Consider the following 17,498-nt stretch of genomic DNA (forward strand, 5'->3'; position numbering starts at 1 on the left):
AGATAATTATTGTTTAACTTAACTAAAATAACTTGGTATTTAAACAGAATAAGACAATAAAGTAAGAATCAAAGAGAATGATATGGTTTGAGTATGTGTCCTGCCCAAATCTCATGTTCAATTGTCATGCTCAGTGTTGGAGGTAAGGGCTGGTGGGAGGTGATTGGATCATGGGGGCAGTTTCTCATGAATGGTTTACCATCATTCCTTGGTGCTGTTCTCATAATAAATTTTCATGAGATCTGGTTGGTTAAAAGTGTGTGGCACATCCCCCCATCTCTCTTCTTCCTTCTCTGGCCATGTGAATATCTAGCTCCGCCTTTGCCTTCCACCATGATTGTTCGTTTCCTGAGGCCTTCTCAGAAGCTGAGTAGTTGCCAGCATCATGCTTCCTATATAGCCTGCAGAACTGTGAGACAATTAAGCCTCTTTCTTTATAAACTGCCCGTCGGAGATATTTCTTTATAGCAGTGCAAGAACTGACTGATACAGATGGTATGTCAATGATATTTACTTATTATCTAACTCATTCCATAACTGAAGTTTATATATGTATTAATGAACTCAGTTTCTGCCATAACAGTGGCTTAAACAACAGGAATTTATTTCTCACAGTTCTGGAGGCTGGAAAATCAAAGATAAAGGAGGCAGCAGAATCAATTCCTGGTGAGAGCATCCCTCCTCGTTTGTTGATGGCAGATGGCTATCTTCCTGTGGTGTCTTCACTTTGTGGTTAGGGTTTGGGGTGCATGCTCTCATTTCTTCCTCTTTTAATAAAAACACTAATCTCATCATGAGGACCCCATTCTTAAAACCCCGTGTATACCTAATTATCTCCCAAAGACCCCACTGCCAAATAACATAACTCTGAGAGTAATAGCTTCAACGTAAGAATATTGGGAGGGCACATTCTGTCCAAAGGATATATCGTAAGCTCTTCATAACATTTTTGTGAATGTCTAATAATTTAGCTTGGAAGATGATGTTGCTTAGAATTAAAGATGAATATAGAAAAAATGTTATAGATCTAAGAATTTGGACTTGAGATACAAATCACTATATATATTGGCCCATTTTCATGCTGCTGATAAAGACATACCCAAGACTGGGTAATTTATAAATAAAAAGAGTTTCAATGGACTCACAGTTCCACGTGGCTGGGGAGGACTCAGAATTATGGCAGATGGCAAAATGCACACCTAACATGGTGGCAGGCAAAAAGAGAGTGTGTGCAGGGTAACTCCTCTTTATAAAACCATCAGATCTCATGAGGCTTATTCAGTATCACAAGAACAGCATGGGAAAGACCTGCACCATGATTCAATGCCTCCCACCAGCCAAACCGTATCACTATAGCTACAATTAGATGTCAGTTTATTTACTTATTCAACACATTTTCTGCTGAGAGGAAAATTACAACTATAAATAAAGCAAGTTTTCCACTGTCAAGGTCTTAAAATCTTGTAGGAAGAGAGGCTAGTAAACCTAACATATTAATGATGAATGCTAAGACAGATGACTACCTATGGTACAGTTTGGGCTCAGAGAGATTGTGGTTAATTTTACAAATGGGAATTCAGGGACTGCTCCAAGACAAAATGAAGTTTGAGCTAAGTTGAGTCTTCAAAAAGAGGGAGATCTTACCTAGGCAGCCACAGACAATTTCAAGGGTCTTGCCCTTGGTTTAGTGATGTGCTGTGACCATCTTAACATTCTTAATAATTATCTCTTTGACCTTACATTTTGTAAGTGAAATCCAAAGTGACAATAGAGCACATATGTCAAGGATATTCATACTATCCAGGTCCACTGTTCCTTGCACCCCAGTTTTCACATGACATTCACAATGCCCCATGAATGCTGCATTCTGGTGAATCCATGGTCAGAATTTAGTGTGACTCTGAATAAAGAAGTAAGCATATGACATTGATGTTTTGTTTTCTTTCCAAACCAAAACTTCATTCAAATGCAGAAAGAAAGTGATTAATCATGCTTCAAGAAACACAAATGACCAAAGAACCCTGTATCCTTTATTACTTAAGGTACTTCCCTGTGTTAGCCAATCATTTGCGCTGAAAATGATGATATAAAGAGGAAACAAAAGATAGGGCAAATCATACTTCTTTTTCCTTTCAGTCCTTTCCTACTCATCACAAAGTCAAAGGTAGAGTGTTGGTAGAATGTTTGCATATCAAGAGGTAAAATAAAAGCAGTTGAATTACTTTTGTGCAGCATTTCCTCTGTTTTTGTAAGAAAGAAATACATAACGCACCTATGAGCTACCAAATGTTAATTGTATACTTTGAATGATTTGACATACTGCTCTTTTACCTTTAAAACTTACATTATGGAATGTAAAAATGAATGAAAAAAAGTCTTGCTAAAAGTTTTTACTTTAAATTGTTTTAGAATGAAATTAAATAGAAAATAAAAGAAACTTGACATGTCTAGAAAAATACCGTAGAAGAAAGAAAAAAGTTTTATATTTTAATACTACTAACAGCACTTTTTTCTTGCTTTTTGAACAAAGGGCCTTGAATTTTTATTTTGCACTGATTCCCACAAATTATGTAGCTGGCCCTCAAGGCAGCCATCACTTTGGAGATGGAGGAAGCAAAGGCCAAGAAATGAAGATATGAAAGAGTTCAATATAACTAAACATAATCTGTGAATAGGCTAAAAATAAGCCTGAGGGTCAAACAGAGGTCACAGCTTAGAGGGCCTTAAGTATCAATCCTATCAAGAGGTTTCTGTGTGATTGTATAAAAACTGTGAAACTTTAGATTAATAAGTCGAGGGAATATACAAGGAGAAGCAGAATGTTATGTCGACTGTTGCAGAAATGAGGTGGAGTTGGTTTAAATCCTAGCTCTACAATCTGACTTATCTGTAACTCTTGTCATATGGCCTAATAGGTTGTATTGGATTTGTTTTCATATGTCATATGTAGACATTTATACTACCCATCTCATGGAGATATTGAGAGAGTTACATGAGGTTAAGTGTTTAAAAAATAAAACTTCAAGAAAGACACAACTAATCTTAGTAAATAATAGCTATTACTATTTTGATTAGCTTTGAAAAAAAAGACAGATGTGGGTTTGAAAGATAAATTAGAATACAATTTTTTAAATTAAGACAGAGTTTATGAAGAAATAATCTAAGCAAAGTCAGTATTGTTAACAATAAGTGAGAGTTTTCTAGGAGAATTCTCAGATTTCTGACTTGGGTGACAAGGCAGAAATACAGATTCAGAGGCAATGAACAAGGAATAGAGATAATAAATTCTGGTTTTGACATATTAAGATTGAAGCCTGTGAGGTAGAAAAAATATAAAACTGGTAATTACAATAGGCAATTTTATATATGGTTTAGGAGTTTATAGAGAGATCTGAGGTAAAAATACAGATTTGGGTTTCTTCCACAGAAAGTATTATTTGAGGTCACAAAGATGAGTAAAGTAGCCCAGGCAAAATGATTTACATTCACAGATAGGTGGTATTTTTTTTACTTTGAGGAGAGTAGTGAGTTTGAGACTAATTCTGGGGATTGGAGAAGGTTTTCACAGTGTACTAACAATAACATAGACTAGAACATCCAACATTTAATTTTGAGCCTAGCTCTGCCACCATATTCTCAGGGCAAATAACTTAGCCTTCATGGGCTTTGGAAAAAAACAACACTTTTTTTTTCAGTACTTATAACAACTCTGATAGTTGAATAATTTGCAAGTATTAACTCATTTACTCCTAACAAAATTCTAAAAAATAAGTACTCTAATTATAAAAGTTATACAGATGAGGATCCTGAGATACAAAAACATGACATAATTTTCCCAAGGTCAGATATCTAGCACACAGGAGAGAAGGGAATAAATCAATAAGTTTGATTCCAGCATCTGTACATTCCTAATTTCTACATACTCCTTAATTTAACTAGAACTCCATCACAAAGACCCTGACCCCATTTTTTATGTTCAACTGCTAAAGCGTTTTAGACCCACTGCTTTCTTTTTTGCCCTACATCTGGGCAAGCTGATAAAAAAGCCTGGGTGCTTTCTCCTTGGTGGCAAGGAGGAGACTTAAAACACGCAAGCCCTTGGCCCTTCATGGAACTCCCAGCTCAATGGCATCCATAGCCATAATAAAAATGCTGAGCCAGTTGCCTTCCCCTGCTCTCTCAAGCCATTTTGGACCTTACTGGGAAGCCTGCCTTGATGACCTCAGAAATCTCCATCATGGAAGTAATTAACATTTCCATACTCTCTTGCTATGTGTGTTGTATTAGCAGCCTTGACATTAGAACCGAATTTGGGCTGGAGGCTATTTTGTGTCTGCAGGGTGGTCACAAGAAATTCCTTTGCCTTATAACATTTCATCATTCTAGAATTTTCAGTAAGAGTTTTGGTAGGTATGTAAATATCAAACAGCTTTTGTCAGTGTCTTTATAATTTAAGTGATTGATTTATAATGATTATATATTAAATTGATACTTTGATTTAATCGGTAATTTGAAAAATGCAGTTTTAAAATTGTAATCCTTGTTTGCACCAAAAACTATCTTAATTTATTACTTCATTTCTGCAGCAGTTGGCCCATGATATGGATGAATTAATGTAGTCAGTTGGGCAGGTTTCAGCTTCATCTGCCTAGATCCGTGTAGCAACTGAAATATCATTCTTGGACAAATATTTGTGAAGTCTCTACTATTTACAAAGTACTATGATATGTGTCTCAGTGATGCCATCCAATTATTTAACTCACCAAAAGTTTTCTATTACTTTTCCTATAGGGTAATTTAAAAGTACAAAGCCAATTATGTAAGCAGGAGTGACAGGGTGACCAGGTGTGTGAATTAGCACTTGTTATACATTTGATTATTTTAATCTAGGTGTGGTGTCTATTTATTCTTTGCAGATGGGTGGCTTGATTAGCCCCTAATAAGTATTTTGCCTATAATGTCCTCTATTGAGATACTAACATCTGTTTAACTTCTTTTTTAATGTTTTGAAGACTAAGCCCACTGACAGATATATTAATGTTTAAACTTACATGCATAAATTTAATCTCTCAGAAATGTTTCTAATTCCTATTACATACCTTGAATTTGGTAAGGCACTATTGGGTATAGTTCAGTAACAAGAATGATGGATAAAAGACATAAGACATACTAAATGTGGTATAAATGTATTTTATAAAACTCAAACATGAAATATGACACCAAAAGCATGAACAGTACAATAAATAAATTGAACTTTATCAAAAATTAAAAATAACTGTGCTTCAGAATATACCATGAAGAAAATGAGATGACCCACAACATTTGGGAAAATATTTGCAAATTACACATCTAATAATTGCAAATTATACACCTAATTACACTATACAAAGAACTCTTACAAATCAACATTGAGAAGTAAAATGACCAAATTATAAAATGCGCAAAATAAACATTTCTCCAAGGAATATATACAAATTTCTAATAATGTTTAATATTATTAGTCATCAGGGAAATAAAACCACAATGAGATACCACTTTATACTCACTAGGATGGCTGGAATCAAATTCACATAACAGATATTGGAGAGCATGTGAAGAAATCAAAACTCTTGTATGCCGCTAGTGAGAATGTAAATGGTACAGCCACTTTGAAAAACCACCAGGCAGTTTCTCAAACTATTAAACTCAATGAACCAGCAATTCCACCTCTGTGTATATACTTAAGATAATAGAAAACAGTTATTTAAGTCTAACAAAAACTTACATGGAAATGTTCCTAGAAGAACTATTCACAGTTTTCAAAATTTCTCAACAGCCTAAATGTCCATTTACAGACCAATGGATAAACAAAATCTATACAACGAGTATTCATACAACGAAATATTTTTGGCCAATAAAGATATGAAGTGGCTGGGTGTGGTAGCTCATGCCTGTAATCCCAGCATTTTGGGAGGCCAAGGCGGGTGGATCACTTGAGGCCAGGAGTTCAAGACCACCCTGATCAACATGGGAAAACCCTATCTCCACTAAAAATAAAAAATTAGCTGGGCGTGGTGGCACATGCCTGTAATTCCAAGTACTCTGGAGACTGAGCCATGCGAATTGCCTGAACCCCAGTAGGCGGAGGTTGCAGTGAGCCAAGACTGCACCATTGCAGTCCACCCTGGGTGACAGAGTGAGACCCTGTTTCAACAACAACATATGGAGCACTGACATATGCTACAATTTAGACGAACCTTGAAAATGTTATCCTAAGTCAAAAAAGTCAATCACAAAAGGCTACATAGTATATGAATCCCTTCATATGAAATGCTGAGAGTTGAGAAATCAATAAACGAAGAAATTAGATTAATATTTGCTTAAGGCTGGAGGAAACGGAAGAAAAAAAGGAAATAGCTAAAGCGTAGGAAGTAAAGGGAGTTTCTGAGCCGATGAAAATATTCTGTGATGAAACAATTGTTGAACGTATCTGTGAAGAGACTAAAAAATATTGAATTGTCCGCTTTAAATGTGTGAATTGTATGATATATGAATTATCTTTTAAGAAAGTTGTTTAAAATTTAAAAAAGAAAAATTGAAATCTAATTTTTTTTTTTTTTTGAGACAGGGTCTCACTTTGTAGACTAGGCTGGAGTACAGTGACACAATCATGGTTCACAGTAGCCTTGAAGTCCTCAGCTCAAGCCATTCTCCAACCTCACTATCTCTATTAACTGAGACCACAGGTGTGCACCACTATGCCTGGGTTTTTTTGTTTTGTTTTTCTTTTCTTAGATTGATGAAGTCTATGTTGCCCAGGGTGTTCTCAAACTCCTGGCCTTAAGTGATCCTCCTACCTCAGCTCCCAAAGTGCTAAGGTTACAGGCCTGAGCCACCGTGCTTGGACTTGGTCATTAAAGTATGACTTTGTACTACTAGCAAAGAAAAAAAGGTAAAATGCAAAACAAACAAACAAAGAAACAAATATACAATCATTCCTTGTATATTTTGTGATGCCACTCTGTTGCGCACTATATAGGGAAAACCTTGGAATTTTGTCTCGCCTGACACTTGCTGATCCCTCAACATTCATACTCCAGTTAGGCTTCAGGTAATGATCCATTCACTGCACAGTCCCTGTTCTTAGGAGCATGCTGATCTCACTTCCAAATCCAAAGGGCAGTCATACCCTTGCCAGTGGTTTGCTCAGAAAGTCCACGCCTAGGCGGGTGTGGTGGCTCAGGCTGCATCCGGAATTGGTGGGTTCTTGGTCTCACTGACTTCAACAATGAAGCTGCGGACACTTGCGGTGAGCGTTACAGCTCTTAAAGACCGTATGTCTGGAGTTTGTTCCTTCTGATGTTCCGACGTGTCCAGAGTTTCTTCCTTCTGGTGGGTTTGTGGTCTTGCTGACTTCAGCAGTGAAGCTGCAAACTTTCGAGGTGAGTGTTGCAGCTCATAAGTGGCACCGACCCAAGCAGTGAGCAGCACCATGACTTTCTACAATGAGTGAAAAAACAAAGCTCCCACTCCATACAAACCGACCTAAGCGAGTTGCCAGTGGTGGCGCCAGTGGCCGAGCCAGTGGCCTGCTTTTATTCCCTTATTTGGCCCCACCCACATCCTGCTGATTGGTCCATTTTACAGAGCGCTGATTGGTCCACTTTCCAGAGTGCTGATTGGTCCGTTTTACAAAGTGCTGATTGGTCCTTTTTGACAGTGTGCTGATTGGTGCGTTTACAAACCTTTACCTAGACACAGAGCGCTGATTGGTGCATTTACAATCCTTTAGCCAGACAGAAAAGTTCTCTGAGTCCCCACCCAACCCAGGAACCTACCTCTCAAGGCATTTAATCCCTGCATTTGGGAGGCCAAGGCTGGTGGATCACGAGGTCAGGAAATCAAGACCATCCTGGCTAACAGGGTGAAACTCCGTCTGTACTAAAAATACAAAAAATTAGCTGCATGCGGTGGCAGGTGCCTGTAGTCCCAGCTACGCGGGAGGCTGAGGCAGGAGAATGGCATGAACCCGGGAGGGGGAGCTTGCAGTGAGCTGAGACCGGACCACTGCACTCCAGCCTGGGTGACAGAGCAAGACTCTGTCTCAAAAAAAAAAAAAAAAGAAAGTCCATGCCTAAGTCAATCACTGTATAGTGCCCCATGTTTACTGAATTGGTAAATAGACTTCTAATCGAGTTTGGGTTTGAGAAACACAGGAAGATTATGTTGGATATTTACAGGAAAGAATTTTCCTCTTTTTAGACAAAGTAACTTGAAGAACCTTTGAATATTGTTTCAGGTGCATAGCGATTATCATAGTATAGCAATGTCAGAAAAAGCACACAGAGGGCTGATTTAACTATACCTGATTCACGACTTTTTTTTCAGTTAGCTTAGGAAATAAATCATTTTAGTCATTCACACCAGCGTGAGTTCAATTTCCTTTTACATGCAGCTAAAAGCAAGAGTTTAGTTCCAGCTTATTGTTTCTGTCCTCTGCTTATTCTCTACCATTAACCTCTAATTCTGCTCTGCTTAATGATACACCGTTCTTAAAAAATTCTTCTCCTTGGACTGCTTTGGGCCCTAACCCATCCTGTGTAGCTGAGGAACACATCGTTTCTCAGGGGAAAGTCAGTCCCTTGGGAAGGCTCCAAAAATGTGTTTAATGATTATCTCCATGAGTTTTATGCCTGGATTATTTGGTTTTATTCTGAATATTCAACATGTATTGTGACTAATATGGGATACAATTTAACCAATATTCTCAATGAAGAAAATCTAAACTGGCAATGCTAGTTAATTGTGGAATAATAATAAGTCATATGGAGTGCTAAATATTTTAATAGGAAAATATGAGAGAAAAAACCTCTTTAAGAGGTTTGAATGTTTCATTCATTTGTAACAAGGACCAAAAATGTGTATACCCATAAAAACTTAGCAATACTTCAAATGTATGCCTTAGAGCTGGGGTTAGTAGAATACAGTCTGCAGCCAAATCTGGCCCATCACCTCTTTTTGTACTTCCTACAACCTAATGGATTTTAAAATTTCACATGATTTAAAGTCAAATAAGAATATCTTTTGGACACATGAAAAATATAAATTTTTATTAGGACACAGCCATGCTCATTCTTTAATGTATTGTCTATGGCTGCTTTCATGCTACTGCAGCACAGCTGAGCATTTTGACACAGGCCATATAGCCCACAAAACCTAAAATATTTCCTGTCTATCCCTTTACAGTAAAACTATTCTGACCCTTCCTTCAGAGGAATACAAATTACAAGACACAATTTCCAAAATCTTCAATAAAGAGGTACAATATTTGGGGATCTGCTATGTTTTGACCCAAACATTATTTGAGATGATATTTTAGGAAAATTCGAAATCTTATCTGGAGGTATGTCATTTACATTTTTGGAAAGATCCGTAAGTCTCATGGTAAGTAAATAGCATGGTTTTAGTATTAGGAATTGCACTGGTTGACTTGAGGGAGGAAAAAGAGAAAGTTGACTAAGTGGCAGAAGTTGCTGACAGACCAAGCTGCAAGATCAAGTAATGGACACTGAGCCCCCTTTTCATCACAAGCCTTCCTCAAGAATCTAGATTGAAATTCAGGATTGTTATTAAATAGGGCAAAGTTGTTTTGTTTTGGGGAAAAGCTAGGATACCAGAACATTATTACACATGCTAATTATCTAACAATCTGTTTTGAGCTACCTTACAAAAATATATGCTGCTGTATTTTTCCAGAGCTAAATGAGAGTGGAGGTAATTCTGGAGTTTTGTTAAATGGCAGATAAGCTATCTATGTAAGGACTCATTCATGATGTGCCAATTCTGCCCATTTAGATTGCATTCTCCAGAGCTCTTAGGTGATGCTCTTGTTGATCATACTTGAAATTTATGGCTTTAGTTGAATTTTAGAGTAGGAGACCCCAAATACTATGACATGGAATTACTGTTAAATTCTAAAGGATTAGAAAGTAACTAGAAACAGGCAAGAATCTATTATCATTGGAATACCCTTCTGTTATTCAAGGCAGGCTCCAAATCTGTAAAAGTCAAGTTTAAGGAAGTTCATTTTCACCACCATTGATTTTCACTGAAGGCAGACTGTTTTCACCTCATTGATTTTGATGTTGATTGAGTCATGTTCATCTGGTTGGTCAGTATTGGGAGCATCTTCATTTTTGATGGGTTAATTTGCCTAGGATCACTGATCAGTTGCCTTGATCTGGAGCAACTGTTACTTAATACTATCTCAGGCCTCATATTAAGAAACAAAATGATATTTACTTGGGTAGAATTTAGTTTCCTTAAGAGTTTACCTAATTCCAAAATAGTAATTGTTTATTTAACTTTAATTACAAGATTCAGATCACATAGTATCCTTTATGCAAGTGACACTGAAAAACCGTATAAAACATACATACATGTTATTCATATAATTCATATAAACAGCAGGAATCTTACAGGGGAAAATGACTTCCACAAAAATGTAATTTACAAAAGTCACAAAACTGTGATGGACCCATTAATGCCTGAAAATAAAAAGCAAATGCTAAAACCAAATAGTACCAACAATATCCAAAAGTCTGAACTCATGATTCTGTCTTCTGCAGTTATTATCACCCCTAAGCCAGTTTCTCTACTTACTTGCATATATAACCCATCAAATGGAACGCTTCTGTCTAAACAGAACCTTCTATCTGTGAATATTAATACGCAATCCACAGGAGAGCATCTGGCTTATATCTGAGATAATAATTATCTTTTTATGACACATTTATGAGTTTTCCTTTCATGAATTTTTATACTGGAACTTTTCATTATTCTGGTAGTCTAGCTTTAGAACAAACACCTGCTTTTTACACTCTTAGCAGAATCCTTCAAGATTTTATGTTTAAAACCTCTGACTATTCTATATAAGATTCTTGATCCTTTGTCATTCCAGGAGAAACCATCTCATCTATCGTCCCTTTGTAGCCCTTTTATAGAAATACAAATCTCTAAGTGATTTGCAATAAATGTTGATTAGGGATTTGTGAGGTTTTTTTTAGTAGCAATCTTCCACAATTAGCTTTTTGTCCCATGAAGGGTGAATGGCTTAGGTTTCCCATGGAAATATTTATGAAATCTCTTTTTGGTTCATACCATTTTGTATTGAAACTGATAAGACTGCTGCTTATCCTATAAGCACATGACATATAACACTGGAAACAGAAATCATTTTTATTATTATTAGGTTAGTTTACCATCTACCTTGTATGTCAGAAGTAAAATCTAAAATGTAAAACTTATTTTATGGTCTGAAAAAAATTGTATATTGAACAATATACTTCTGTAACACTAGAACCTGGTCTCTAGCTGACATACTCAAGTGGGCATCATAACATTTCCACAACACTCAGAAATTCAAGACAATTGTTTCCATAATATACTATGCCAAGTCTATAGGAAGCAACAGTTTTTATTATATATTTTGATTTACTTAAAAAGTTTATATGAACAGCTTCTATGTATATGTTTAGACTATTTCTAAGTTTTGGGACACTACAATTCATTTATATAATGAGAGCTTGCAGATAAAATTGTCATTGTATTAAATTATAAAAGATAGCATAAGGTTATATGCAACTAATTGCAGAATAAGAATTTTAGACTATTAGTATTACTGGAAGTGCTGGAGATGAGTCCAATTAGGCCAGCTTTTATTGCATATACCATAATAAGGACTCTGAATTGACAAAACCATTGAAAGATTCTAAGCAGCGTTGTGCCATGACTTGACTTGCACTTAAAAAAATCACTATCATTTCAGTTAAGACATCTGCATCTTTCAAGATGGTGTGTTTAAAAAAATTAGTTATCTTAGATCCTCTTTTTCTCTAAAAGCCTACATCTAATATTGCAAGTACTCCTGCTGGTTCCTCTTAAACAGTGTATCAAGGGCCCAACCACTTACCATCTCCTTTGCTGTCACTCAGATTTCAGCTACAAAAATCTCTTAATCTGGACTTTTTCAATAGTCACCCAACTGATCTTCTTGTTTTATGAAGATATTTACCTTGAAATTTTAGTTAATTTTCAGTTTTTGCCAGTTGAATTCCCCTCAGAAAGTTTAGAGATATTCAAGCACTATGTTCTTTCTACCATTCTGGCCTAAGAGGAATACATTCCTGCTTCTTATTGATCCTACTCTAATTAGGCTTTCAGGGCCACCCCTGAATTGAAATAGATCATGGTAAAGATAAACAGTATCTTATCTTATGTAAAATAAAATGCTCAACTCTTAGATTTCTTCTTAGTTGGTCTATAGGGCATTTGGCATGATTGATCAGTCCTTCCTTCTTAAAATACTTTCTGTAGCATGGCTTGCAGGAGATAATATTAACTATATTTGTTTCTTGCCTTATTTTATAGGCTACCTCCTTTGATGGGTCTTCTCCATTTTTCTGATCTCTAAGTCTTTGAGTGTTCTAAAAATCAGTCTTGAAGATTAGTGTTTTCTCTCTCTACTACTTCCCAAAGCAAGCACATCCAACCTTATAACTTTAGATAGCTTTATTTAACCTACAACTCTAACTCTCCAGCTTTCATTTTTTTTTACCTTATTTTAGCCAATTAGCTGAATTAACTACTTCTAAAAAGATTTCCTAATCCTCTCTCAACAAACCAATTCTCACAGTTCACCCCATCTCATTAAATGTCAGCTTCGTTCTTCTAATTGTTCATACAAATTAACTTAAGGTCAACTTTTACTTCTCTCTCTTTTTGATTCTCATTTCAGATATGTTTCATTAGGATATTTTGTTGTTTCTATATCAAAATTTTAGCCAAAACATAATTATTTATCCTCACCTCTACCTCCAATCCCTTGGTAAAACTTAAGATACCCTTATAATCCAGAATATTTCTTCAGTACAAACCTAATGTTTCCTTTAAAATTTAAGCTAGATCATATATCACTTATCTGTTTAAAACAGTCCAGTATTTTCAGCTCACTCAGTATAAAATCCAAGTACTTAGCATGACTTATACATAGGTGGATGAACAGGCTCCCTTCACCACTTGACTTCATCTTCCATCTCATCTCCCCTTGTTTACTTGGTCTCAGCCACATTGGAATCCAGATGTCTTTAGACACATCAAAGATGTTTCAGTTTCTAGACCTTTGTATCTTTTAGAAATTGGTTCCGGCAAACTCTGCACAGCTTACTCTCTCACGTCCTTGAGCCTTCTACTGCTAGTAAAATGAACACTACAAAAGTATTCATTGACTACACTATAAATATATATTTAGATGGATAGATAAAATCTTTACATATATAAGTGTATATTATTTGCTAAAATTTAGAAGTAAAACATTACAGTGTTGAAGTCTCCTTTGTCTTCATTTTTTTATTTTAATTTCAGTTCCTCATTTGATTATTATTGCTATAACTCTACCAATTAAAGTACAACATGTGAATAGTAATGCTAGACAAAAAACAGGTGTTAAAGTTTTTACATTACCTTTGAGACCTACAATATAATTAGAGAAGTTTAGTAATACCAGCTTTCTATGGAATGAAAACATTTTTCTAACTTACTACTTATCTTCATTCATTGGAGTAAATAAACTTAAACATATTGTGGTGAATATGTTGGCCTACTAGTTATGAGACCTGGATTTCATTTTTGCTCTTACCACACTACCACAAACATGACATTAGCAACAATATTTATTCCGTTTATGAATGCTCATCATCCCCATCTGGCAGAATGAGTGAGAGGGTGCTATGTTATCTGAAACAGTGAAAGTAGCCTTTTTTCCAGAGGTGCAGTCATAAACATCAAAGCTAACTCTTCTCTTGTTTTCATCCTGCAAATCTAGTCTGTCAACATATAATTAATTCTAAAAATTTTAATAGGTGTATTGCTACTCTTCTGTTAAAAGAATCTCGTAGTGCTTATAAAGAAAAAGAAGACATCAGTGTAAGTATTTTAAAAGTTCATAAAATATAGCTCTTTAAAAATATAGCCACATATTATATAATATGACCTGCATTTATAGGATCCTCCCCCCTCTGAAGAAAACGATAATATGCAACAGAAGATGAAGCCTCCATTATGAAAAACTTTTCCATAAGAAAAGTTGAAAAGCTTTTAGGTAATATGTGCCATCCAAAAATAAATGAAAATACTAAATTGGATATCTAAAATAAAGAGCAGTAATAGAAAAAGCAAGTAAGTAAAGTAAGAAAATAATAAAAATATATTAAATGAATGATGAATATTTTGGAGTTTATAGCATTCAGTATTAGAAGGCAATGAAAATGACTTATGGTGGATTATGCAGCCCACAAAAATATGATACCCAGCTCAATTGTCCTTCATGTCTGAATATGTATCTTAAAAGGTTATGAAATGTTTAGAGCCTCAAATTTAACAAACAAAACCTACTGCTACTACTTGTGGCTGAAATGCAACCACCATGAGATTAATAAAAATAAGCTCAGGAATAAGGAAGTTACACTATTACAAAAGTCATTAAATATTGAATATACATAGATATAGTATTGAGGGAAAACAGTTTTTGTAGTTCTGGGAACAAAACAATGTATTAAAAATAAAATTTATTTTAAAAATTATATATTAATATAAACATGGTTGGTTACAATGAGAATAAAGTGATACAGAAACAAAATTCCAGGAAAAAAAATCATTAATGTCTGTTACTCAGGTTATGTGCTATGTGTAGACTGCACCCTGCCTCGCCTGAAGATAGAGAGAAATTAAAATATAAAGGCATGTTAAGGATACTAATTTCCTCATCTTTCTTGGCAGTCAATAGCTGCTGTTGTATTTCTAAGATTTAAGTGTGTTGTTTAAAGTACTAAAAGAAGCTATTAGAAGAAGAGAAAATAATCTATACATCTTACAAATTGCCCTGTCCAAGAGGAAATAAAGAATTGAGGTCAACTAACACAATTCTAACTAACACAAGATATAATACAAAGAAACATATATAAATGTATACACATACACGCACACATAAATAAATAAAGAGAGGCCATTCTATGTCATGGAAAATGTGTCATAACATTATGCAACATTCATCTTCCACTTGCACTCAAATAAAACATCGCACAGTGCTGTGTTTCAAATTACAGATGCATCTTTATTTTGGAATAGCGTAGATATACTAGTGAGAAAATTCTGTTACTCCAAAATGATATAAGAGCTTAGAAGTTTTTACCATAAGCTTTATTTTGAACTGCTATTTCATTTTTTGTGCCTTCAAGTGGGAGTTTAACGTTCCAGATAGGAACATAAAATCCAGCATAAACAGATACCAGTAGTCTTTTATTTATTTTTATATAATAACAACACAACTAGGGCTTGCACAGTTATCATTACAACCTGTAAATTTTCAAAACGATTTACACTTTCATACTTTTATGGAAACACTGGCTTTATGTTGAATGGTTGTATATATATGTATAAACATATGCATATATGTAAAATAACAATAAATCATACTCAATATTATAAATATAATTTTGAGCTTTTTTACACTTCTGTGTTTGAAAACCGAATTTGGGTTTTGAATTTATTAAAAATAAGTCATATATTTTAATATAAAAGATACTAATGTTTAGTATGAATTTGCATCTATTCACATTATCTGTGCAGTGGAGAGGATCATGAGAATAAGGAGACTAATTTTTTTGAATGGGAAAAATCTAAGACTATCGGTTTGTGTTACAACCTATCTATTTAATTGGTTGATGATCTTAAGAAAGTCTGATTGCATGTACGGAGGAATTCTTAATTTGAGTCAGGAATACTTTACATACATTCCTGTATCCTGAGGGAATAATAATAAGCAAACATAATATTCAATTAATATTTGTTCATCAATGTGTAATTTAAGTTTTTAATGTGGAATTCCATTATGATTAACATTTATTGAAAATGATGTTTTTTAGATAATTTGCATGAAATCTGTAGTGATTCTCAGAGAAACTCTGTAAGGGAGTTAAATACTACTTTCCCCCACTTAAATATAAGACACAGAGCTTAAGAAATAGTTCAAGATCAATGAGAACATAAATAGACACCATACATTTGATATATATACACACACACATATATATATAAAAGGCCTATAGATCATATATATATATATATATATATATATATATATATATCTCAAGGCCTATAGATCCTCCATGTTAACACTAAATATTATTGCAGCATATCATCTTGGATTTTGCACAGTCAGGTTGTAGACAGAAAAGCATCTGGATGGGAAATCTGTATGGAATGCTCTAACTATAAAGGCAGGAGAAGAAAAAACACTTAGCTGTTATTTTTCATTCAGCACTACTGCAGGTATGCAAGTTGTTTACTGAAGAAATACAGCATCCTTGTGTATATGCAGTACTCATTCTGTTTATCTATACATGATGACTCTAGCAACTCTCCATGAATTATTCTTGTCCAGATCTCTTCATATTCACTAATTTTCAGTGTCGTTTTTTTCTCTCACTGGGATATCTTCATTGTTAAAATGCACACACAAACAGACACAAAGCCATAGAAGGATATTTGAATGTTTTCCTAACGGTTTTGGGGAAGATGCTGCTGTGGATCTTCAGTTTTTCTTTTGACTGGGCATTGACTCTCACATCAATATGTCCAACATCTGGCTGAAATTAAAAAAAAAAAAAAAGCTGAATAGATAGATAAAATGTACAGGGTAGTGGGAGGGGGCATCTTAAATTAATAAGCTTTATGTATACATAGAAAATAAGTTTACTTCTAGAGGTTTTTACATAGGTGAAATAAATGGTAATCATATGTAATGTAATATATAGCACTTGAATTTGGGGGGTTGCATTTATAATTAAGCTGAAAACACGTGGAAGTGGACATACATATGATATCTCCTTACTGAAAGAGACCCATCATGCCCACTCCAGAGGATTAACACAGGAAAAAAAAAAGTCACCTACTCCTCCAGGACCATTACTTTTCCCCTTGCAGCTATCTCCTATATATCTGTTCCTTTAAAACAGTCTAATTTAGAAGTGTTCATAGACATTATAGGGCCTCCATCATAGACCCTGAGACAAAGAAATAACCATGAAGGGTCACCTGACTCCCTTGGTATGTTTATTTTAATGTAAGAAAGTGAAGTATTTTTTCCATATCTTAGCATCATGCTACAATTGTGTAGCTGCTTTCTCCTGAGTGTGATACTGTACTCCACTGATGCACACCTTCATTTATTAAATGCAAAAACTAGCGCTATAAAAATTATTTCTTATTTTGCATAAGTAAACAAGAATTTTTATCAGAAGCTGGATGTAGTGAAATGAGAAAAAAAATGGTCAGGATGTTCAAATGAGCTTGAACATAATATATTTTGTTTGTCTGTTTCTTTGTATTATTTATGATTTTTTTTCTCTTAAGTTAAAGTGGCCAAGAACATAAAAGGATTTTATTTTCTTTACCAAAAATTA

The sequence above is a fragment of the Theropithecus gelada genome, chromosome 3 (assembly GCF_003255815.1).
Source record: "Theropithecus gelada isolate Dixy chromosome 3, Tgel_1.0, whole genome shotgun sequence".
NCBI lineage: Eukaryota > Metazoa > Chordata > Mammalia > Primates > Cercopithecidae > Theropithecus > Theropithecus gelada.